At 39.3% G+C, this 25,595-nt stretch overlaps 1 long non-coding RNA gene across 1 annotated transcript in view; it reads left to right on the forward strand.

The window, feature by feature from the left end:
- LOC308646298 overlaps positions 1-25,286 on the forward strand; it is a 159,000-nt gene extending 133,714 nt beyond the window's left edge. The window contains exons 2-4 of the long non-coding RNA XR_014021357.1: positions 17,998-18,092; positions 24,440-24,543; positions 25,183-25,286. This is a non-coding gene — a long non-coding RNA (uncharacterized lncRNA). The remainder of the gene's footprint in view (positions 1-17,997; positions 18,093-24,439; positions 24,544-25,182) is intronic.
- Positions 25,287-25,595: the final 309 nt, after the last annotated feature.

Consider the following 25,595-nt stretch of genomic DNA (forward strand, 5'->3'; position numbering starts at 1 on the left):
ATGATCAGATAAGATGCATGGTATTATCTCTACTCCTTTATATTGTCTAAGAGTTGCCCTGTGACATAATATATGATCTATTTTTGAGAAGGATCCATGTGCTGCTGAGAAAAAAGTGTAACTGCTTGATGTTGGGTGGTATATTCTATATATGTCAATGAAGTCTAGGTTGTTAATTGTGTTATTGAGTTCTATAGTTTCCTTATTCAACTTTTGTTTGGAAGATCTGTCCAGTGGTGAGAGAGGTGTGTTGAAGTCTCCCATGATTATTGTATGGTGGTCTATTAGACTCTTGAACTTGAGAAGAGTTTGCTTGATGAACATAGCTGCACCGTTGTTTGGGGCATATATATTTATGATTGTTATGTCTTGTTGGTGTATGGTTCCCTTGAGCAGTATGTAGTGTCCCTCTTTGTCCCTTTTGATTAACTTTGGCTTGAAATCTATTTTATTTGATATGAGTATGGACACTCCTGCTTGTTTCCACAGTCCATATGAGTGATATTATTTTTCCCAACCTTTCACCTTCAGTCTATGTATATCTTTTCCTATCAAATGCGTCTCCTGTAGGCAGCATATTGTTGGGTCTTGTTTTGTGATCCATTCTACTAGACTGTGTCTCTTAATTGGTGAGTTTAAGCCATAAACATTTAGGGTTATTATTGAAATATGGTTTGTTCTTCCAGCCATATTTGTTTATTAATGTTACTAAACCTGATTTGTTTTCTTCTTTGATTATTTTCCCCCCTTTATTGTCCTACCTCCCACTGTTGGTTTTCATTGTTATTTTCCATTTCCTCTTCCTGTAATGTTTTGCCAAGGATTTTTTGAAGAGATGGTTTTCTAGCTGCAAATTCTTTTAACTTTTGTTTATCGTGGAAGGTTTTAATTTCATCTTCTATCCTGAAGCTTAATTTCGCCGGATACACGATTCTTGGCTGGAACCCATTTTCTTTCAGTGTTTGAAATATGTTATTCCAGGATCTTCTAGCTTTCAGAGTCTGTGTTGAAAGATCAGCTGTTATCCTGGTTGGTTTACCCCTAAATGTAATCTGCTTCCTTTCTCTTGTAGCTTTTAAAATTCTCTCCTTATTCTGTATGTTGGGCATCTTCATTATAATGTGTCTAGGTGTGGATCTCTTATGATTTTGCACATTCTGCGTCCTGTAGGCTTCTAGGATTTGGGATTCTGTCTCATTCTTCAAGTCTGGGAAGTTTTCTCATATTATTTCATTGAATAGATTGTTTCTTCCTTTGGTTTGGAGCTCTGTGCCTTCCTGTATCCCAATGACTCTTAAGTTTGGTCTTTTAATGTTATCCCCTATTTCTTGGATGTTCTGCTCATGGTTTCTTAGCAGTCTTGCTGAGCTGTCTATGTTCTTTTCAAGTTGAAATACTTTGTCTTCATTGTCTGATGTTCTATCTTCTAAGTGATCTACTATGCTGATAGTATTCTCAATTGAGTTTTTAAGTTGGTTTATTGTTTCCTGCATTTCTAGGATTTCTATTTGTTTGTTTTTTATTACCTCTATCTCCCTGTGTAATTGATCTTTTGCTTCCTGGATTTGTTTATTTAGTTCTTTGTCAAAGTGATCTTTCATTGTCTGATTTTGCTGTCTCATGTCTTCCTTGAGACTCCAGATCATCTGAAGCATATATATCCTGAACTCTTTATCTGACATTCCATCTGTTGCAGCTATTACCTCTTCTAAAGTTGAGTTGACCTGCATTGCTCGTGATCCTTTCTTTCCTTGTCTTTTCATACTGCTTGTGTTTCTTTCTGCTTGGTAAAACTGTTGTGTTTTTGAAATTTTCCCCCTATTTATTTATATTGGTCTTGTATAGTTGAAAAATCTCCCTTGCAGAGCGGGTAGTGGCTGTGCTCCTCCTCCAATTGGGGTGATCTGTCTAGTATGCTGGCGGGCCGCTAGGCCTGCTCTGCCGGTTGGTCGCAGGTCTGCCCACCCTGCGGGTGCGGGTGGCAGCTCTGCTCTGGCCCCACACCAATTGTGGTGACGTGACTCCCATGCTCACGGGTCGTTGGGCCTGATCCGGATGCGGGCGGCGGCTCTGCTCGGCCCCTACTCCAATTGGTGTGACGTGTCTACCACGCTGGCAGGCCTCTGGGCCTGTTCCGCAGGTGGGTCGCAGGTCTGCCTACCTTGCGGGCTCGGGCAGCAGCTCTGCTCGGCCCACACTTCAAATGGGGCTACCTGACTGCCACTCCGGCGGGTCGCTGGGCCTTTTCCGGACACGGGCGGTGGCTCTGCTCTGCCTCCACTCCGACCAGTGTGACGTGTCTGTCTCGCCGGCCGGCCGCTCTGCCAGTTCCGCGTGTGGGCCGTTGGTCTGCCTACCTTGCGAGCTCGGGCGGCGGCTCTGCTCGGCCCCCACTCCAAATGGGGTGACTTGACTGCCACGCTGGTGGGTCGCTGGGCCTTTTCCGGGCACAGGCAGTGGCCCCGCTCAGCCCCCACTCCAATTGGTGCGACGTGTCCACCACGCTGGCAGGCCACCGGGCTTGTCCCGCCGGTGGGTCGCAGGTCAGCCTACCTTGCAGGCTCAGGCGGCGGCTCTGCTCGGCCCCTTCTCCAAATGGGGTGACTTGACTATCACGCCATCGGGTCGCTGGACCTGATCCAGGCGTGGGCGGCTGCTCTCTTTGGCCCCAGTTGCAGTTGGGGTGACGTGATACCACGCCAGCGGGTCGCTTGGCCTGTTCTGTGCGCAGTCGGCAGTTCCACTCTGCCCCTCTGGCCCCCACAGCACCCAGCAGGACCCGGACTGAGAAGCAGTTTCCGCGGGATCCCCAGCCCTGGGCCAAAGCAGCTCCGGGAGCCAGAACCCGGTCGCCCCGAGCTCGGTGCACGGTCTGCTAAGATCAGGCTCCAAGAAGCAGTCTCTGTGGGTTCCCCAGCCCTGAACCAAAGCAGCTCCGGGAACCAGAACCTGGCTGCTCAGAGCTCGGAGCACGCTCTGCTAGGGGCGAGCTCCAAGAAGCCGTCTCCGCGGGTTCTCTAGCCCTGAGCCTGAGCTATCTGTCTGCGAGACGCAGGCAAATAACAGCCTGAAATCACCTGTTCTGTAGCTGAATGAGCTGAGATCAGTAGAAAACAGAGATGATTACGTCAGCTCTCCAAGATGGCAGCCGTTGGCCTCCTCCGTGGACTGACCGGTGTGGAGAACCGAACTGGACCGCTTCCCTCCTCCGTCTCAAACCCAGAACTAAGCACTGAGCGCAGCCATTCCACCGCTGGCAGAAGCCCACAGAATCCGCAGCGCTGCACCTCCTCGCTGCCACACGCTTCCCAGCACGCGCCGCAGACTCCGGCTGTGGGGCAATCCGCCGAACAAGCCGTGCGACCCTCCATGCGGAGAAATCGCCCGCGAGCGAGCCCCGCCTCCGATCCTCACGCGATGAAAATCCCTCCACTAGATTCTGGAGCACCTCAATTTCGCTGGAAATTCCCAACAAGACAGCCTTCAGCTGTTTTAACTCGTCATTCTCCCGCACAGTGACGCGGCACACGGGGGTGATGCACTCCCTTCGCTGCCATCTTCCCACTCCCAATGTCTTCTTTTTGAAATGAGAATATCTGACTTTATATCTTTGAAGACATCTGAGTGTACTCATTTGGTTTCCATCTTACGTTTACAATCCACAGAGTGTATCTGTGTTTTGGAAGCATGTAGCTTGTCTAGTTTCACCACAGGTACACAGCTGGACTTGAGTCTTTGACCATATTTGACTTACATGACATTTAGTGAGACTTTGGACTTAGAATTAGTGCTGGAGTTGGTTTTGACTTCAAGGCTGTTGGGGTAGGGTGAAGAATATATTTAGCATTTGATATAATTTCTTTGGGAGCCAGAGAGCCAAATGTTATGAGCTGAAATGTGTTTCCCTCAGGTTGATATGTTGAAGTCCTAACCCCCACTGTGGTTGCATTTAGAGATAGGGCAAATAAAGACATAATAAAAGCTAAATAAAAGTTTAAGGGTGGGCCCTTAATCCAAAAGGAAGGCTGTGCTCACAAGAAGTGGAAAGGATACCTGAGATCCCTCTGAGCATGGAGGAAAGGCCTTTTGAATCCACAGTGAGAGGGCTGCAGGCCTGAAAGAGAGGCCTTCCCAGAAACCAACCCCAATAGCACCTTGATCTTGGACTTCAAGCTTGCAGAAACCACAAGATAATAAGTTTCTGCTATCCAAGCCACCCAGTCTCTAGTATTTTGTTATAGCAACCCTAGCAGACAGGCACATTCTGCCAATTGCCTCATCCGTTAGTTACTGCTGCCCTCTATTCTGGAAACTGACGATCCCCTCTTCTGCTCTTTGTCAACTACATTGTATATATTCATTTTTTGTGTCTCAAATTCTGCCCAGATCTTTTTGATTTCTCCCAAACATTAGTTAATGGTTATGTATATATTGTTTTTGCCCTTATGATTCATTCTTTAGTCATATATCATCAGTATTGTGTACTGAAATTTTTTTTCAACTGACAAATAGTAAAATTGATTCTATGTATCAAATTTAAGAAATGATGGGCTCCAAATACAGTGCAATTAAACGATGAAGAACTCAAGAGCTCAAACCAACCACAACTTTGGATATTTATGTGATATTCTTAAAAGTTCTCCATTCCCCTTGTCTCTTACGTGTAAGGCATACAAAACCAAAATTAACTTAGACAAATTAGATGAAATGCTAGAGTTAATCACTGAAATTAGAGTAAATGAAATTAAATGTCATTATTCTGAAGTGTAAAGAAAATAAAGTGTCAGTCAATAAGGTTTCAAGACAGGTTTGGCTTTTAAAATGAATAGATACGAATTACTTATAATGAAAATTTTAGACATTTGTGTAGAAACAAAATAATCAGACAGTTCATCAAAGGTGGGATACTAATTATCTAACTCTTATAGAGTTTACAGCTTAGCAGCTCTTATCAGTTTTCATGTTCAGGCAGGGAAAAGCAGCACAGAGTGGGAGATTTAAACAACAGAAATTTATTTTTCTCCTGATTCCAAGATTAATATGTTGGCCGGGCTTGTTTCTTCTGGAGGCTTCTCTACATGTAGATAGCCGTGTGCCATGACATGATCTTGTGTGTGTGTGCATCTGTGTCCTAATCTCTTCTTATTAGAACACTGGTTACACTGGCTTAGAGCCCACTGGTATGACTTAACATTACCATAATCACCTCTTTAAAGGCCTCAACTCCATTGTATTTTGAGGCAGTGGGGTGAGAACTTCAGCATAGACAGTTAGGGGGTAAAGAGGAGGGACACAATTCAGTCCATAACAGTAGACATCTCTCTATCATGTCCCCAGCATGAAGCACAGCTGCACTCTAGCTAGGTCTAGTGAGTGCAAGTGCTGTCTCCATCACACTACTTCAAATTTACATTGTTAATTGGTTAAAAATTCTCTTTGCTTTGCTAGACATTTGGAAGGGTAAACTATGGTTACATAAAGATCACAAATTTCAAAGGAATTTTTTTATATCTTTGGAAACACCTGAGTGTACTCATTTGGTTTCCATCTTACATTTACAATCCACAGAGTGAATATGATGCTTAGGAATCAACGCCAACTCTTATCACTAGGATCTTGCTTAGATCAATACTTCCTGAAAAGGCAATGCAACTCAGTTCTTAATTTACCGTTGAGCAGAACTTTAAGCACAAGGGAAAAGAGAATCAAAGATTTTATCCTCAGATCAGCTCTTACATGGAGTCAGTGAGGCACGTTGGTGAATTTCAATAAGACAACTACTAAATGAGATGGGATGTTTCACAATGGATAGTGTGTGTGCAATATATACATGAATGCACAGCCTCATATACATATCTATTACATATTTATTTTTGTGTGCATGTGTATATCCTCCAGATACCATCTCAACCCTAAATTTATGTTTAATAATTTATTTGCTCCATTAGGCAATTTGATGTAGAGAAACTTATTCTACAACTTTCTCATACAAACAACATTCTCTCAGTATTTTAAGACTTTCCTATTTGAAGCACTATAAATCTGGAGGTAGAGTTATTAGAAATATTATGAAAACTTACAATTGGTTCTCCAATAAGATTGAAACCATCCATAAAGTCTTTCTCTACCACTTGGAATTTGTAAGGCCTTGTAATCTCATGTAAACATCCACTTGAACATAGCCATTTCCCATTATTTTTGCAGATGATGTCAGTGGGGAAAGCAAATATTTAGGGTAATACTGTATATGGTGTTAATGTAGGATCTGAAGAGTGTGTGACCATACAGTTACCTTTTAAACAGGTAATTCCACGGTTACACACACCCTGCTAAAGGTGACACAGCACGATGTGGCCAACAAGAACAACTGTAGCCCTTGCCTCATTTTATTTTCTGTGATATATAAGCATGAATAGGAGGTAACATGTGGAATTCTCAGTAAAAATCTTTTAGTTTATCCCTATTATCTGCTCTTGAGTTTTCAACAAACACAGTTCCATGGAGTGTACCTATTTCCTCACTAAAAACAAATAAAGGGACATCCCAACGTCTCATCTTGTTCAGGTAATCTAGACAAGAATGATATGATCTAACAGACCCTTGTAAGTACTCAGTTAACTTATCTTGACCTCTAATTATGAGGCTCATCACCAAACACAACATTCTGTCAGTATTGCAAGACTTTCCTACTTGCAGCACTATTAACGTGGAGGTAGAGTTACTAGAAATGTCATGAAAAATTAAAATGGGTTCTCCAATAAGATCAAAACCATCCACAAAGTCTTTCTCTACCACTTGGAATTTGTAAGGCCTTGTAATCTCATGTAAACATCAACTTGAACATAGCTATTTCCCATTCTTTATATTACCAAAAGGGTTATTTTCCTTAGCAAAATTAACATAAAATTTCTCAAATTAACTGACTCTTAACCTACCAGCAGATTAACAGTGACTAGTCTGAATGATGATTCCTTTCTGATGAGTAGAATCCAAGTCTTTTTATATGAAGTAAAATTGTGTTCAGAATCTGCTTACAAATCTTGAGACTGTTGAAGTGTTGATCCATTATACACACACACACACACACACACACACACACACACACACACATGCTTCCGTGTCAGGAGATTTGTGGAGTTCCAGAAGCCATTTCATTGGCCTTTACAATTTAGATCAGTTGCTTCTTCCACCAACAACCTGTGCTGACACCTTCTATTCTCTTCCTGGCTCATTAAGGTGCCTGCTCTGGCTATCCATCAAGACTTATTCTTATCTTTATTGTTTACTACAACATATTATAATTATCTGTTTAACTCTCTTCCTTTTACATTAGGTAAAAATTTCTTGAAGATAGAGACTTTGTCTTATTCTTTCTTATATCCTCAGATCTTAAGAAGGGGCTTATAGAAAATAGGTATTCAATAAGCAGGTCATTGTCAAATGAATGGAAAAAATAAATAAATTAAAGAATAGATGTTTAGTAGATAATCACTGATTTTCTTTATGACTCATTGGGCTACTAATTTGGGATAAACAGGAGTTTCTTGGGTATTGGCAGGATTTAAGGGGAAATGTACACCAAATGAAATGAAATATGCAAAAAATTTAGTAGAGTGCTTGGGACATTGTGCTGTTCTATGTGAATTCTATTTTTCTTTATATTAAATTGTATAGTTAAATGTAAAAAAAAATTTCAATAGTATAAAGTTCGTTTTATATAATGTAAAGATATTATTTATATATTATAAAGCATAAATATATAATTTACATTGTAAATATATAATTAGTGATATAAATTTATTTATGTCAAATCACATCTCAAGATACAACCCAAAAGGTAGGAAACACAATTTACTGAAGTTTCTTTTTTTTAATTTTAAAATTTTTAGTTTTAATTTTTAGTGTTGAACTCAGACATGCTTCACCACTGAGCCACACCCCCAACCCTTTTTATTTTTAGACAGTCTTGCTAAGTCGCTGAGGCTGGCCTGAATCCTCCTGAGTCACTGGGATCACAGGCATGTGCCTGAAGTTTCTATTGGAGTTTGTTCAGCAGACACTACTTATTGGTCATCATATCTGTATGCCAACCATGCAGCTAAGTACTAGAGGTGCTGAGAAGGCTAGGCCTGGTTCACTCCCTGCCTCAGGGAACTAAGAATCCAGTGAGCTTCAGAAGCCCCACATCCTCCATTATCACATCCTCATGCATTCCTCACCCAGGAGTGTCCAGTTAAACTTTCCTAGGACCCAGTTAACTGTGACTCAAGTCTTAATTTTTTCTTTTTAAGCCCAGAAGGAAACCAGTATTTTTATTAAGTAATGGATGTGAGGGATATAGATTTACTCTGTAATTTTAGGTCTTATTTTAAAATGAATGAATCCTGAGATGGTTCTACACAGCATCATTTAGAGGCAGAATTTTCCAGCTCAGTGTTACAGTAGCTTGCAGTCAAACAAAAGGAAAAATTGAATTTTTTTTTTCATTGACTTTTTGCTTCTACTCAAAGGTTATGTGCAAGAGGGCTGCCCTCCTGCATTCCCATGGGGCTGGGGATTTAGAACTAGATGTGGCAAGAAGAATGTGGACAAAAGGGCTTCAAAGATCAATTCTAGCTAACCCTAGAACACCTACCATCCCAGACATTGTTGGGATATTTGAAACATTCTCCAAAAACACGCAATTGAATTTGGGAGCAAAATCTGACCTTTTGGATCTGACTTCTCACTTTTAGGCCATGGGATTTGATTCCTAGTGTAAAGAACTTCTTATTCAATCACTTATTCATGCCTTGGAAAGATGTGTCCCCCACAAAACTAAAGATGTACTTATTTTAATGTTACTATCATATGTATGTATTAATCTACTGACAGAAACAAGAAAATAATCTCAAGACATTTCAGAGTATGATTAGATGGTAGTTCAATTGTTATCCCCCTCTCCTCTAGGACATTTGGCAATCTTTTGAGACATTTTTGGTGGTCACAACTGGGGCAGGCGTACTTCAGGAATTAACAGAGGCCATGAATGCTGCTAAAGACTCTATAAAACATAGGGCAGTCTCCCTCATCATCTGGGTGCAGTGGCACACAATTGCAATCTCAATGACTCTGGAAGCTGAGGCAGAAGGATCACAAATTCAAGGTCAGCCTCAGGAACTTAGTGAGACCCTCTCTCAAAAGAAAAAAAAAAGACTGGGGTAAAAATGACTGGGTTAGGTTGGTTCCACAGTTGAGCTATTGTGAATTGTGCTGCAATAAACATTGATATGGCTGTGTCTCTGTATTATGCTGTTTTTAAGTCCTTTGGGTATAGACAGAGGAGTGTGATAGCTAGGTCAAATGGTGGTTCCATTCCAAGTTTCCACGGAATCTCCATACTGCTTTCCATATTGGCTACACCATTTTGCAGTCCCACCAGCAATGTAAGAGAGTGTGCCTTTTCCCCCACATCCTCGCCAAAACTTATTGTTGTTTGTATTCCTAATATGTCCCACTCTGACTGGAGTGAGATAAAATCTTAGTTTGGATTTGCATTTCTCTAATTGCTAGAGATGTTAAACATTTTTTTATATATTTGTTGATTGACTGTATATCACCTTCTGAGAAGTGTCTGTTCAATTCCTTGGCCCATTTATTGATTGGGTTTTTTGTTATTTTGGTGTTTAGTTTTTAAAGTTCTTTATACACTCTAGAGATTAGTGCTCTATCTGATGTGCAAGTGGAAAAAATTTGCTCCTAAGCCATAGGAGCTCTATTCACCTCACTGATTGTTTCTTTTTCTGAGAAGAAGCTTTTTAGTTTGAATCCATTCCATTTATTAATTCTTGATTTTAATTCTTGTGCTATGTGAGTCTTATTAAGGAAGGAGGGGCCTAATCTGATATGATAGCGATTGGGGCCTATTTTTTCTTCTATTAGATGCAGGGTCTCTGGTTTAATTCCTAGGTCCTTGATCTACTCTGAGTTGAGTTTTGTGTATGGTGAGAGATAGGAGTTTAATTTCATTTTGTTGCATATGGATTTCCAGTTTTCCCAGCACCATTTGTTGAAGAGGCTATCTTTTTACCAATGTATGTTTTTGGTGACTTTATCTAATATAAGATAATTGTAATTATGTGGGTTAATCTCTGTGTTCTCTATTCTGTACCATTGGTCTACCAGTCTAGTATAAGATAACTGTAATTATGTGGTCTAATCTCTGTGTTCTCTTTTCTGTACCATTGGTCTACCAGTCTATTTTGGTGCCAATACCATGCTGTTTTTGTTACTATTGCTCTGTAGTACATTTTAAGGTCTGGTAAAGTGATGTTATCCGCCTTACTCTTGTTGCTAAGGATTGCTTTGGATATTCTGGATCTCTTATTTTTCCAGATGAATTTTATGGCTGCTTTTTATATTTCTATGAGGAATGTCATTGGAATTTTGATTGCAATTGCATTAAATCTGTATAGTGATTTTGGTAGTATGGTCTTTTTGACAATATTAATTCTGCCAATCCAAGAACAAGGGAGATCTTTCTATGTTCTAAGGTATTCTTTAATTTCTTTCTTTAGTGTGCCCATCAGTAGATGAATTGATAGGGAAACTTTGGTATATATACACAGTGGAACATTACTCAGTATTAAAAGAGAATAAAATCATGGAATTTGCAGGTAAATGGATGGAGTTGGAGAATATAATGCTAAGTGAAGTTAGCCAATCCCAAAAAAACAAATGCTGAATGTTTTCTCTGATATAAGGAGGCTAATTCATGGTGGGGTTAGAAGGGGAAGCATGTGAAGTTTAGGTGAACTCTATATTGGATAAGGAGGAGGGAAAGAAAAGGAGGGAGGGGTCAAGGGGTATAAAAAAGATGATGAAATGAGATGGATATAATTTCCCTAAGTACATGTATGAAGACACCAATGGTGTGAATATACTTTGCATACAACCAGAGATATAAAAAAATGTGCTCTATATATGTAATATAAGTTGTAATGCATTCTGCTGTCATATAGAACAAATTAGAATTAAAAAATTGAAAAACAAAAGGAGTAGGGTAAAGTTCTCTTGGGTTCAGTTCTCAGTAATGCCCCACCCCAGTAAAAAAATGAGTTGTCAGGACCAAAATATTAATAGTGTTGAGGTCAAGAAATTCTGGGCTAGGCCTTGGGTAGTAAACTAAGGAATGATAAGCTCTCCATTCTCCTTTATTATCTTGTGAATATTTTCATTTGCACCCTGTTCTCAAAAGTATACTTTAAACACAAACAAAAATTTAAATGAGATTTCTGTCCCCATAGATCTTATAGAGTTCATTTGTTGAGACTGTGTAGATATCTATAAAAATGTTAAATAATGTATAATAGAACAGTGAAAAACTAAAGCAGAGCACTAATGACTAAATAAATGGCATGGACAATTTTTTTTATGAGTTAAGCAGTGGAAGAAGTCACAAAAGACACAGGAATTTGCTCACAGACTTTGTAGGATTAGGATGCTGGTGTCTTTTGTGTATTACTGTGTTCCAAGAGTTTAGTACAGTTGTTTGCATGCAACAGCCACTCAATGAACTCCATAAATATTCATCTTATGAGTTCAGAATGGATTTGGATAGAAAAGCCAAATATTTTCCAGAAGGTTGGAAGGAATAGCAAAAGGAAAGGTATGGGGGAAGGATCAGGTCCTATATTGCTGGGGGACAATGCTAAGATAGGAGAGAAGGGGCAGGGTTCAGGGAACAGAAAGGCAGTGCTAGATCAGGTAATTTTTATTTGCTTTATAGATGCTGGGAGCACAGATTGGGATTCTCTTTGTTCCAGAATCATTTCAATCTGTTTCCTTCTTTGCTTGTTTGAGTCTGGGTGTGTCTTTCATTGCCCTTTGCTGAGGACAGATGACAGGCATATGTGTGAGTATGATTCTGTGTGGGCTTGAGGAAGTGGGGTGCTGCATGAACTGAATTCTCCTCTTTATCTCAACATCTTCCTGATCTCTTGCCTGAGCCACAACCTTCTCCATCCAGCTTGAACTCAGCTCTCTGCTACTGTGTGTGGCAATAATTCATGACTCATGGATGGAAGGAGAGCTTCTCACCATGTGCGTGGTCATTTCCTGCTGTGACTACAGTGAGGTCTGGGCCTGATATCCCCAGTGTTCCTGGCAGACCTAAGGAAATGACCATATGATGTGCTGCCGTTGGGAAAGGCCACTAGTTATCATTGTAACTGAGTTGCCACTCAGCTGAAAGGGTCACTGGCCTCCTTGTAGAAAGTGGAAAAGACAAATAATAGGAAAGGGGTTTTCTGAGTAGCATGCTGTCCTGCTTGCTCTTCCTTCTTTACCTGGTTTGGAATCATTCATGGGTAATGTAAATGGGAAGAATAACCCCATAGGATCTTGGGCCTTAGGTACCTTTCTGGACTCCCAGGGAATGTTTAATAAGGGAATAAAAAAGATGAAGAAAGGAGTGTGGGCTTGCTTAGAATGGAGGCTCTTTCCAGAGCTGGAGAGCTCCAGGGGTTTTTCTTTAGATCTTATCCTTTTTGCCCTTCAGTAGCCATGTCCCTGTGATACAGAAAGTTGAGATAAGTCCACAGGGTGCCCAGGACAGGTAGACACAAGATGCTAAGGACGCCACTAGGGATAAAGCCTGATTCTGAATAGCTTCACTCCCTAAATGGTTTACCGGTACCATGACTTTGATGGCTCGCTTCCATTAACACCAATATTCATTATGGGGACACCCACAAGTGTTCCTATAGTATTCAATGTGTAATACTAGACTAGTAGCATCTTGATTCCCAGTTCTCTATCAGTGATTAGCTATCACTGTATTTATTATGTTTTAAATCAATTCCAGGGAAGGATGGGTGGTATGGAGTGTAACCTCCACTTTACAATGGAGGAAATGAAGCAGCCAGGAAAGTTCATTTAATGACAACTTAAAATAATCATCATAGTTCCCACTAAAAGAGTTCACATTGGCCAAACCCTGTATGACATTTATTAAGACTGAATCATATGAACATGTCAAGAGTTAATGGAAAAAATGGTAATTTATAGATACAATTTAATACAGTAAAGAGGGGTTCCTTTCTACCTTTCCTAGTATAACGGGGTTTAGAGACTGTTACTATATTTATCTAACATAAGCATTGTAATCTTATGTTAGATAAATATAGTAAATAAATCTCTTCTATTATAGAAGAGATTTATCTTTCAATTCTGGGAAGGAAACTCATCAAGTTTTAAAGGTTTATGGTTCATATTTTCTTTTTCCAACATCTTGGGCTTCTACCCTGTAAATCTTCTCCCTGGAAGTTTAGTCCTGCCTGGTAGCAGAGCAGTTCCTGAAGCAGGCAGGCAGGGATCAGTTTATGCAAGTGTGGGACCTGGAATTATAAAGGATCCCCTGAGCCCATAGTTCATATTCCAAGGATGAGCCCGAGGCACCCCACAGCCATCACCCAGCAACCACCTCCCCTGCCGAACCATGTCCCTGTACCTATAGCTGAACTTCTGCTTCCTTGGTTACTTGAGTCATACTGTTTTGTTTCTTGAAGTTAAGTTGTGTTGTCAACCCAAGACAGAGTGGCATCTGACTTGCTTTTCACTCTTCTATCCTTTGAGAGACTAGATCTGTTCCCAATATGGCAGCCACTGGTTGGTGTTCCACTTCAAAACAGAAGGACCATCAAGACTCATGGCACTCTTACCTCCATCTTTGAGCAATTCCTCAGGGGTTAACAGCCCTGATCACATCAAAGTTTGATACTCCTCTTTGGACGTAGACTTTTCGTTTATAAAGCTTACCCCTTTTTGGCTTTCTCCCGCAACTCAGCACAACTCATAGTATGGGTCTCCTTCCCTAGCAGAGATGTGAAATCTATTTTTTGTTCACTTCAGAAATGCTTTCTTCTAGGCTACTTCAATGGAACAATGATCCTTAATACCTGGCCCTTGAGCCTTATTCCACTTATAGGTTGGGACAGAATCTCATTTTATGATTGGTGATTCAGATATGGAAACAGCAGGTAGGTGGGAGAAAAACCACACACCACACAAGCAATTCAAGCAAAACTAAGCAGCACAGGTAGAGGGGACCACAGCACAGAAGGATAGAGGACAAAGGGGAGCTGGTCACTGCTGTTGTGTCACCCTGGGCAATCTCAGGTCCAGCTTGGCTGGGTGTGTGGTGGGAAGAAATTGAGTATGCTGTCCTGCATCAGCAGCCCTCAATTTTTTCTTTCTTTCTTTCTTTCTTTCTTTCTTTCTTTCTTTCTTTCTTTCTTTCTTTCTTTCTTTTTATTTATATATGACAGCAGAATTAATTACAATTCTTATTACACATATAGAGCATGATTTTTTATATCTCTGATTGTACACACAGTATATTCACATCAATTTGTCTCTTTATACCTGTACTTTAGATAATAATGGTCATCGCATTTCACCCTCATTAATAACCCATGCCCTCTTTCTTCCCCTCCAACTCAAGTGACAAAATAGCAGATGCCATCAGAAGTCTACCAACCAAGAAAAGCCCATGAATGGACGGATACACAGCAGAGTTCTACAAGACCTTTAAAGAAAGAATTAATACCAATACTCTCCAATTTATTTCAGGAAATAGAAAAAGAGGTAGCACTTCCAAACTCATTCTATGAGGCCAATATCACTCTGATTCCAAAATCAGGCAAAGACACATCAAAAAAAGAAAACTTCAGACCAATATCTCTAGTGAACATAAATGCAAAAATTCTCAATAAAATTCTGGCAAATAGAATAAAAAAAACATATCAAAAAGATCGTGCACCACGATCAAGTGGGATTCCTCCCAGGGATGTAAAGTTGGTTCAACATATGGAAATCAATAAATGTAATTTATCACATCAATAGACTTAAAGATAAGAATCATATGATCATCTCAATAGATGCAGAAAAAGCATTTGACAAAACACAGCACCTCTTTATGTTCAAAACACTAGAAAAACTAGAGATGACAGGAACATATCTCAACATCATAAAGGCTATCTATGCTAAGCCCCAGGCCAACATCATTATAAATGGAGAAAAATTGAAGGCATTCCCTCTAAAAACTGGAACAAGACAGGGATGCCCTCTTTCACCATTTCTATTTATCATAGTTCTTGAAACGCTGGCCAGAGCAGCCCTCCCATTTTTGTGTGTGAAATTAAACCAGTGAGGAAAGACATGGAAAGTGCCTTGGTGACCCGATTGCTTTAAATCTGTATCCTCTGCAATCAGCTAGGAATAATCACAAAGGATACAGTAATCTGATTTCTACAAAATATCAATTTCTTTTCTCCCCTTCAAGTGCCAGAAATGATTGTTTCATTTCAACTCATTCCTCCTTGTATTTTGTGCTATAAATAGTACAAAGCAATAGGTAAAGAACTCACAATATTTACCATCAGACCACCATAAGGGGAATAGACGAAAATAGCAGGAACTCTCAGTGGGCAAGAACTAAGTGTTTTTTTCTTTCCCTTTTTGATTTTGAGAAGGGATGTGGCACCATGGCAGAACATTGACTTGTGAGCCTTATGACTCAGGTCCCTGCTCTGTCATTAGCCAGCTGTTTGTTCCCCCTCATGCCCTCAACTGCTCATTAACAAAACGTGTGTTTGGATAATCCAGGGACTGATTTCTAATCAATGTGTCTAATCAGTGAGCTTGGGACATACGCAGCACCCCCAACCATCTCTATTGTGCGTTCATACACCTTACCTCTTATGCAGCCACTATCACCTAGGTCTAGATATGGTTTCCTAGAAGCCTGAGTACATTATTAGATTTACATATTATTGTTTTGAAAAATTTCAAACCTACTGAACATAACAAACATTAATATAGCAAATCTCTAGGTACGGATCACCTCAGATAAATATTAACATTTTGCACTATTTGTTTCAGATTTTGCTAAAAATAAAGTATTAAATTTTGCACCTCCCCTTTTAGAGGTACTACTATTTTTTGGCTGGTGAGTATTGATTCTGAGCTAAATATCTGAAAATGTATCCACTAGAAAATTAATGTGTTGTTTCTTGTATTGTAAAAACTCACATTAAGTATAGCTGCCTGCAGTGGTGCACACCTGTAACCCCAGAGCTCCAGAAGGCTGAGACAGGAGGATTGCATTCAAACTATTTTTATCAGTCTATAGTTTGTTTTTTGCTTATAAATGTATAATTTTGAGAGTTATCTATACTTATATTCCAATATTCCTGGTATAGCTCTAATTCATTGAAATATCATAGCATTTCACAGTATAGTTATCCTCAAATTTATTCAGTTATTCACTTGTTTGGCTATTTCTATTTGGATTTTTCCCATTTTTTAAATTTTAACAAATGAAGCTGCTCTGAACACTGTTTTGCCTCATTGCACACGTGTGCAAAATTTCCCTAAAGCACACACTAAAGGTAGAATTTCTAGGATAAAGTGGAGTCCAAATTGCTCTTCAAAACAGGTAAAACAGGAGCTGAAAAAGGAAAATTGGAAAAAGTTTATGGAAGTTTTTAGGAGGAGATGGCTATGAACAAAATGCTGATGATTTGGTGTCTCTGGGGCAGCCTGGCAGGGAGGGCACTGCAGGAAGAGGGAGCAGATGAGCAAAGCAGGGAAGAGTGAAATGGCCTTTCTTATTGAGAAGCTTGCAGGTTGGCACATACAATGCAACTTGAGGAAGAAGGGGTGGAAAGATGTGAAATAGGCAAGAGGGGGAGGGCCGAGGCTTTTAAATGCTCTTCTATGCAAAGTATATTGTGAATAAAGTCCTGAGAAATTAAAAAAAAACTATTGAAGGTTTCAGACATGAACAGTAATATGACCTGATTTGCATTTTAGAAAGAATTATTCTGGCATCTATTGGAAAATTGGAATGTTCACATGGTTTTTAAGAGTATGAATTCTGTTGGCTGACAAAATGAGTTGGAATCCCTGCTCCCCTACTCACTAATTTTGTGAACTTGGGTAATTTATTTAACCTCTCTCACCTTCATATGCTTTTCTGCAAAATGGACTAATTATATGCTTACTCAATCAGGATGTTGGAGGATTAAATAAATGTGATAATTCTCACAAAGCCTGACATATTGCAAACAAAATTAAGTAGGAGAAACTCAGGGACCTTACTGTGTTTGAAGGTCCTTGGGACCATACATCTCTACCTAGAAGGAGCTTACTCTTTTGGATTACTCTAGTACTCTTAGGAAGAATCAGAATCAATACTCTAGATTGACTGGATGGTGAAATTAATTCTAGCAAAAGGAGGGAAATGAAAACACAAAGGAAAATAGAAATAAATGACAATAGCAATTGACAAAGAATTTATGATTTTTTTTTTGTCTAATGAAAAGAACCAAATGTACATGAAAAAGATTTCAGAATATTTTAAATACAAAGATGCCAACTGAATGTAATACTGAGTGGAAGGTCATAAGGGAATGCACATAGTTAATCTGACCTTTCTCTGGGAACCACTGTAGAATGAGTCAGTCATGGAATTGTGTAATTTATTTTTATGACTTACATTCAAGGGAAATGTTTAATGCAGGGATAAATGTTCCATCTTTGTTATAGTTTGGACTGGAATGATGCCCCCAGAGGTTCATTTGTTGAAGTCTCATGTGTTGAAGGTCTTCAGTTAGAGGTGCTATTGGGGGGTAGTGGAAACTTTAGGAGGAGGGGCCTAGTTGAAAGAAGTAGGTCACTTGGGGTATGTCATTTAAGGGTATGTCTTGACCTCAGCTCCTGTCGTGCTCTCCCATATTCATTCATTCTCTCTCTCTCTCTCTCTCTCTCTCTCTCTCTTTCTCCATCCTGACTGCCATGTGAGTGACTCTGCTTCTCCATGTCCTCTCTACTATGATGCTATGTCCCACCAAAAGTCCAGAAGCAACAAAATCAAATAACCAACTGTTGGATACTTCTGAAACTGTGAGTCAAAATAATCCTTTCCTCCTTTAATTTGTTTTTTTTTTTTTTTAGATATTCTGTCACAAGAACAGAAGCTAACAAAATTTTGAACATCTAAATCAGTATTTGTGTGTTCCTATCTCTACCCTCAGGAGCGTTTTTTCAAGGTGGGCATCCTAGAAATGTGGTAGTAGAAGGCTATGTTGCCATTGGAAACACTCCCATTCCTGGCCCTTCTCTATAGTGATTAATTTTCACCCCATTTAACAGATGTTAATGTTAAATGTCAAAGTCCCCTGGATGTTAAAGTCCCCTGGACAATTTATAGGCATTTCTACCGCAAATATAAGAACTCAGCTGTCTTGTCATTGGAAGTTATTCCTGAAGAATCCAATTTTTAAATAATAATAAATTCAGATGGTTCTAGGAGACAAGAATGGACCCTTTTGAATACAGTAATGCAGATGTGTGTTACCTCTGCATATCACGGGTGGGCCAGCCTCCTGTTAGAACAGGAACCTCAAGATGAGTTTAGGCTCCTGGTAGTATAGGTATGTGCCTGCTTGGCAAGTGGTACCTCTTTGTCCATGGACCTCAGATTGGGTGGTGTGCCAGTTGGTTTGAACTGCTCACAGGATGTACTTCTTTCGAACATTGTGCAAACTATGTTTTTCAAAATTAAGTAAATGAGGAAAAAGAGAACATGCTTTGCACAGAGGGAAAAATCCCCCAATAGCGTGCCCATCACCCTGCACTGCTGGCCACATGACCTCTGGCAATCCACTTTGCCTCTTTAGCTTCAGGTTGTCATACCAAGGAAGGGGGTGAATGAGAAGGTCTCTAAATCCCGTTCCCCAGTTTCAAATGCTGTTATTTGCCACTGCTCACAGATGCTTAAAAATCAAATAAAATTCTACATGTATTTTCTGAGAAATGTTTATCAGCTTCACAAAAAAATAAAATAAAATAAAATAAAAAAAGGAAGCCTGGAATGAATAAACAAGAGTGGAGATTTTACCGAAATACCAATATTTTAACTTGTTGAGGCTTGGGATTATGCAAACCAAATACATCCCATGCAAAATTATGAAGAAAGTAGATTTTTATCAGATAGAGGAATGGGGGGAAATTATGCCTATAAGATTAAATCTGGTCCACTGCCTGTTCGGTAACTGAAGTTTTACTGGAGCACAGCCACACTAATTCACTGCAAGGACTATGGCAACAGAGCAGCATGGTGGCCACAGAAACTATATGGCTTACAAAGCCTGGAATGTTTACTCTCTGGCCCTTTACAGAGAAAATAAGCAACCCTGCTATGGAAAGTCAAAGGGGGTTCTCTTAATATACATTCATTTAGCTTCATTCTCCCAATAAGAGCAGTACAGTTTGGAGGCTCCTTTTTACTTGAGACCTGGATGTTGACCCTACTTTTTGTTTTATATTTTTATTGGTGCACTATAATTATAAGTAACAGTGGGATTCATCATACCATGTTTGTCAATGTGCATTACATACTTTGAACAATCCATTCGTCAGTATCTTCCCTTTCCCTTCCTTTTGTTTTAAATTAATTAATTAATTTTGGTACCAGGGATTGAATCCAGGGGTAATCAACCACTCAGCCACAACCTTAGCCTTTAATTTTTTTTTTTTTTAATTCTGAGATGGAGTCTCGCTAATTTGCTTAGGACCTTGCTAAGTTATTGAGGCTGGCTTTGAACTTGCGGTCCTCCTGCCTCAGCCTCCTGAGCCACTTGTGCCACTGTACCCAGCTTCCCTCCCTTTCAATGGGTACAGTCCCTGGATCTACATTTAGATTTGCACTGCCTCTTCAGTGGCTTTGAAATATGACTCTACACAACAAATATTTTTTTTGGAATGATAACAAAGGTGAACATTTAGGTTAGAGATGTTTTGGAGCAAGAGAAATTTTGTACTCCTCTATGTAACTCCTAGCTGTGAGCCGCTCTGATGTGGAGGGCCAGCCTTGTGACAGGGGTGGGGGTGGGGGAAGAGATGGCTGATGTAAGGCACAAAATCTACCACCCTGGGTGGGGTCCTGATTCCTTCTAACACTAGAGGGATTTCTCTGAAACTCAAATTTTTATCCATGACTTTTTTCCAATGGTTCTTTACAACGGACAGAATAAAACTCACCCTTGTCAACAACGCAAATGAAGCTTCCAGTATCATTGTTAATCACTATGTAATCTTGAATTCTCTTTCCTCTGATCTTAAATTCCATGAGAACAGGTTTTGAGTCCAGTTTATGCTTTTGACCACCCCCCCCCCTTCTCTTACAATGAGGATGTTGAAGATGTCACGTGCTGGTAGTGGCAGGTCCAGACCAGTGGCACAGGAGCAGAATGTGCCTTCCAACGTGTTTGTAGAGCAAATGAATGAATAAATAATTGCATGCTGCTTTGTAATAAAATGTAATGTTTTGTTTTGTTTTGTTTTTAAGAGAGAGAGAGAGAGAGAGAGAGAGAGAGAGAGAGAGAGAGAGATTTTTTATTTATTTTTTAGTTTTGGTGGACACAACATCTTTGTTTGTATGTGGTGCTGAGAATCAAACCCAGGCCGCTCGCATGCCAGGCGAGCGCGCTACCACTTGAGCCACATCCCCAGCCCCAACGTAATGTTTTAAAGTTTTTTTTTTTTTTTTAAAAGCAAGAAAACACCACCACCCAACCAACTCCACTTCAACTCAGACTGGATCAAGGACCTAGGAATTAGTCCAGAGATCCTGTACCCAATAGGGGAAAATGTAGGCCCAAATCTTTATCATGTCAGATTAGGCCCCAACTTCCTTAATAAGACTCCTAAAGTGCAAAAAAAATAAAATCAAGAATTAATAATGGGATAGACTCAAACTAAAAAGCTTCTTCTCAGCAAAAGAAGCAATCATTGAGGTAAACAGAGAGCCTGTATTTTGGGAGCAAATTTTTGCCACATGCACGTCAGATAGAATGCTAATCTCCAAGATATATAAAAAACTCAAAAACTTTAACAGCAAAAAAACAAACAACCCAATCAATAAATGGGCTAACAGACACTTCTCAGAAGAAGATATGCATTCAGTCAACAAATATATGAAAAAAAATGTTCAGCATCTCTAGTAATTAGAGAAATGCAAATCAAAACAATTGTAAGATTTCATCTCATGCTAGTCAGAATGGTAGTTATTAAGAATACAGACAACAATAAATGTAGTCGAGGATGTGGGGGGAAAGGCACACTCATACAATGCGGGTGGGACTGTAAATTGGTTCAACCAATCTGGAAAGCAGCATGGTGATACCTTAGAAAACTTGGAATGGAACCACCATTTGACACAGCCATCCCACTCCTTGGTCTGTACTCAAAGGGCTTAAAGTCAGCATACTGTAGTAACACAGCCGCATCAATGTTTATAGCAGCTCAATTCACAATAGTTAAACTATGGAAGCGACCTAGATACCCTTCAATAGATGAATGAATAAAGAAAATGTGATACACACACACACACACACACACAATGGAATATTACTCAGCAACAAAAGAGAATAAAATTATGGAATTTGCAGGTAAATGAATGGAGTTGGAGAATATCATGCTAAGAGAAGTAAGCCCATCCCCCAAAATACCAAAGACAGAATGATCTTTCTGATAAGTGAATGTTGATTCATAAGGCGTGGGGGGGGGCGGCATGGGAAAAATGGAGGAACTTTGTTTGGGCAAAGGGGTATGGGGGCAAGGAAGATGATGGAATGAGATGGACATCATTACTCTAGGTACATGTTTGACTGCACATATGGTGCAACGCTACATCATATACAACCAGCAAAATGAAAAGTTGTGCTGCAATTGTGATTTACAATGAATCAAAATGCATTCTGCTGTTATACATACCTAATTAAAATAAATTAATAGTTAATTAAAAAGAAACACCAAAACAAAATTTGCATCCAGCTTAAAGGATATGATCATATAGATAAGAGAAAATGGATTCCGATAAAGTTGGGTTCCAGTCCTGGATCCACCACGGTGTAAGACTGAGAAAGTGACTTAGCCCTTTGAAGTTCCAGTTTCTGTACATGTGTTTTAAAAATGGAACCAAAAGAAAAAAAAAACTTGTTTCCCGGGGTTATTAAATTCCTTTCAGCTTTAATGTTCTTGTTTCTGACTCGTATTTTGATGCCTAGTACCAATTAGCTACACAATCTGGCTATCCTAAATATTGCAATAAATTTCATAGGAATTTGTTCTTCTGAGGAAAGTGTCTTTTGGAAAATGTAGACTCTGAAATGAGATTTACAGGAAGGAAGGGGATTCTTAATTAGATAGAATTTTACCATTATCACAGGAAAAAAATATTGGAAAAGCACACTAGCTTAGGGGAGATTATTGAGAGAAAGAGCAGAACTAAGAGTGCGTGGGAAACAGTGGGGAAAAGCATCTCTTCCCCGTGAAGCTCTCTTCCCCTCATGTGTACATGACCTCACTCTCCCACATGCAAACTCAGAGGAGTTCAAGTCATGGCAAGTGTATTTAAACGTCTATGCTCCAAGATTTTGAAGAAGACATTCTTTTCCCTACTCCCAGGTCTCTTTCTTTCTCTCCCTCATTTACTCTTTTTCAGGGTGACCCCATACAGCCCCAGAATATTCTTCTCTCAGCTCTCACATCTCAGGTCCACTTAAAGTATATCCCATTTAGTGAAGGGTCAAAGATCAATAAGGCAAATGGATTAAAATGTCCTTGGCTTAGTAGAAAGGCTTTCAGCAGACTGGGAAGTTACTCATGATTATATACAATTCAAAGACTCCCCAGAGAAGAGCAGGGGAGCTACAGAAGCCACTGTCCCTGTCTTTATTTGTGCTCAAGGCCACAAGGGCACTTCCCTCATGGGATTGTGGAGAGGAGCCATTTTTTCTCCCATGTGTGTGAAGTTTCCAAAAGATTTTATTTCAGAAAAGATCAAGGCTCTGAAGAAGGCACAGGCTTATTTGGCAGGCAGCCTACTAATTTCATATTCCATTATTGCCTTTGCATTTGGTATTTGGTGGGAAGAATTCTCACAGTTTTAATTTTTATCAAAGAATTTTCAGTAGCATTTTCTGTCCCAAGAAAGTAGCTAGATCCTGAGTGGGGCTCCGATTCTCACTAATCAAAGAAACCAATCAATCAGTAGGGACTTTAAAAGATTAAAGTCTTTTTAATCTTAATTAATGACTTTATTTTTTTTAATCACTTAAAGTCCACACAAAAATTGAGCAGAAAGTACAGAGATATCCCATATATTACCTTCTACCTTCTAGGTTTCCCTATTTTTAGCATCTTGTGTTAATGTGGTATACTTGTTACAATTGATCAATGAATGTTGACGTATTATTATTAACTAAAGCACATAGTTTCCTGCCCAGTTCAGTCTTTGTTTTGTATAGCTCTATGGATTTCAATAACTGAAATCATGTGTTTTCCATGAGAATATATTGTACAAAGAGTTTCCCTGTCCTAAATTCTTCCACACTCCACCTTTTTATCCCTCCCTCCCTGGCCATTTTTATTGTCTCTATAGATTTTCCTTTTCCAGGATGCATATCATTGGAATCATAGTCTTTTCAAACTGGATTTGTTTTTTTCACTCACCAATATACATTTAAGGTTCTTCCTGGTTTTGTATGGCTTCATAGATTGTTTTTTTTTAATGGCATTTGCTCCTTTTTATTCATTTTCAAGTTTCTCACATAGATCATTTTTTTAAAAAATTATTAAAATAGCTGAACAATATCCCATTGCACGAATGTACCTTAGTTTGTTTATCCACACCTAGTGAAACATATCTTATTTGCTTTCAAATTTTGTCAAGTATGAATGAAGCTACTGTGAATATCCATGTACAAGTTTTCATGTGGAAATAAATGTTTAACTCATTTGAGTAAATAGCAAAATATGTGTTTGGTGGATCATATGATAAGAATATATTTAGTTTTGTAAGAATCTGCCATATTTTCTTCCACAGTGGGCCATACCATTTCCCACCAGCAATTAATAAGAGAGCTTATTTCTTCATATCCTCACCAGCTTTTTTTTTGGATTTTGCCATTCTAATAGACGTATAGTGGTATCTTGTTGTCATTTTAATTTGTAACTTCCTAACAAAATATGATTCTGAACATCTTTCATATGCTTATCTGTATATTTTTTGGGTGATGTCAATTTAGTCAATTTTCCATTGCTGTGAAAAAGTATCTGAGATAATCAATTTAAAAGGAGGAAAGGTTTATTTTGGCTCATGGTTTCAGAGGTTTCAATTCATGGTCACTTAGCCTTGTTGCTTTGGGTCTGCAGTGGCATACTACTTCATGACATGAGAGGCATGGCAGAGGAGGCCTGTTTACTTCATGGATGCTGGAAGTCAAAAAAAAAAAAAAAAGAAAAGAAAAGAAAAGGCAAGGAAGAGCTGGGTTTCCAATACTTCCTTCAACCTTCAAGGGCCCACCCCAATGACCTAACTTTCTTCCACTAGGCTCCAGCTCCTAAGGTTCCCACCACCTCCCAGTAGCTCCACAGGATAGAAACAAGCCATTAACACCTGGCTTTTTGAAGGACATTCCAGACGTCAGATGGCAGGTAATCTTTTTTAAAATAAATTTTTAATTGGGTCTCCTGTTTTTACCTACTTTTAAATTAGGTTATCTGTCTTCTTATTTTTGAGTTTTAAGGGTTCCTTGCATATTTTGGATCACTAGGTTTTAATGAGCTATTTCTGCTATGGCAGGAGTGTGGCAGCCATGAAGCGTACTGAGTTTACCTTTCCCTCAATGGGCTCATCATCTGTTTGAGAATCAGGACCCCAAGTGTACACACATGAAACAGAACTGCACAGACAATTGTCACTACAAATGTATTTGTTTCTGTTTATGAGATACAATACGAAGTCCCACTTTAGATTTGTTTTATAGTCTTTAGGTAGAGAAGAGTGTCACTAGTCTCTCATTTGTGCATGTTCCATGGTTTCTAGATGCCCCCAACATGCACGCACATGGATTAGCAAGTCAGGGACTAGTTTTCTGTGTCACTAAAGGTAATATTCACTGTAAGGCCATTTCCTAAAAATCAGCTTTGGGATAAAAATCTATTTTAGTCTTTCATATAAAGAGTGTTGTATGTGCTATCATAGATTCACTCAGTAGAAATGTATATAAGAATTTTTGATTAATGAGGGCTTTTTAAAAACTTATTTGTTTTCCTTTTTTGTTTGTTTGTTAGAAAGATACCTTTGAAGAAAGAAATAAAGGTTAGGAAATGTCTACTCTGTAGATCTTACTGGGAGAAATTTTGAAATACTTACCATGATAACATTTGAGATTGGGAAGGAAAAAAATTGGAGATCAGGAGGTATTTTCGGAAAATGTTTCTAACTACCACCCCAGGAAGACAGTGAGGTGAACTTAATGAAATCTCAATGGCAATGCTCTCAAGAGACCTTGCACTTCAGTAACAATGAGGCATTCATTGAATTTGCTTGGCACTTCCCAGTTCACAGAACATTATCTTATCCTCGCTACTTGCAACTCGAGGTAACAACGATTGTGAGTTTTGTTTCACGGATTGGGAAGCAGTCTAAGAAAGGTCAAGGGATTTGGTAAAGAATGCACCACTCATTTCACTGTGAACTACCG

This window comes from Spermophilus citellus (genome assembly GCF_964194105.1).
Source record: "Spermophilus citellus genome assembly, chromosome: 1".
In the NCBI taxonomy this organism is placed as follows: Eukaryota; Metazoa; Chordata; class Mammalia; order Rodentia; family Sciuridae; genus Spermophilus; species Spermophilus citellus.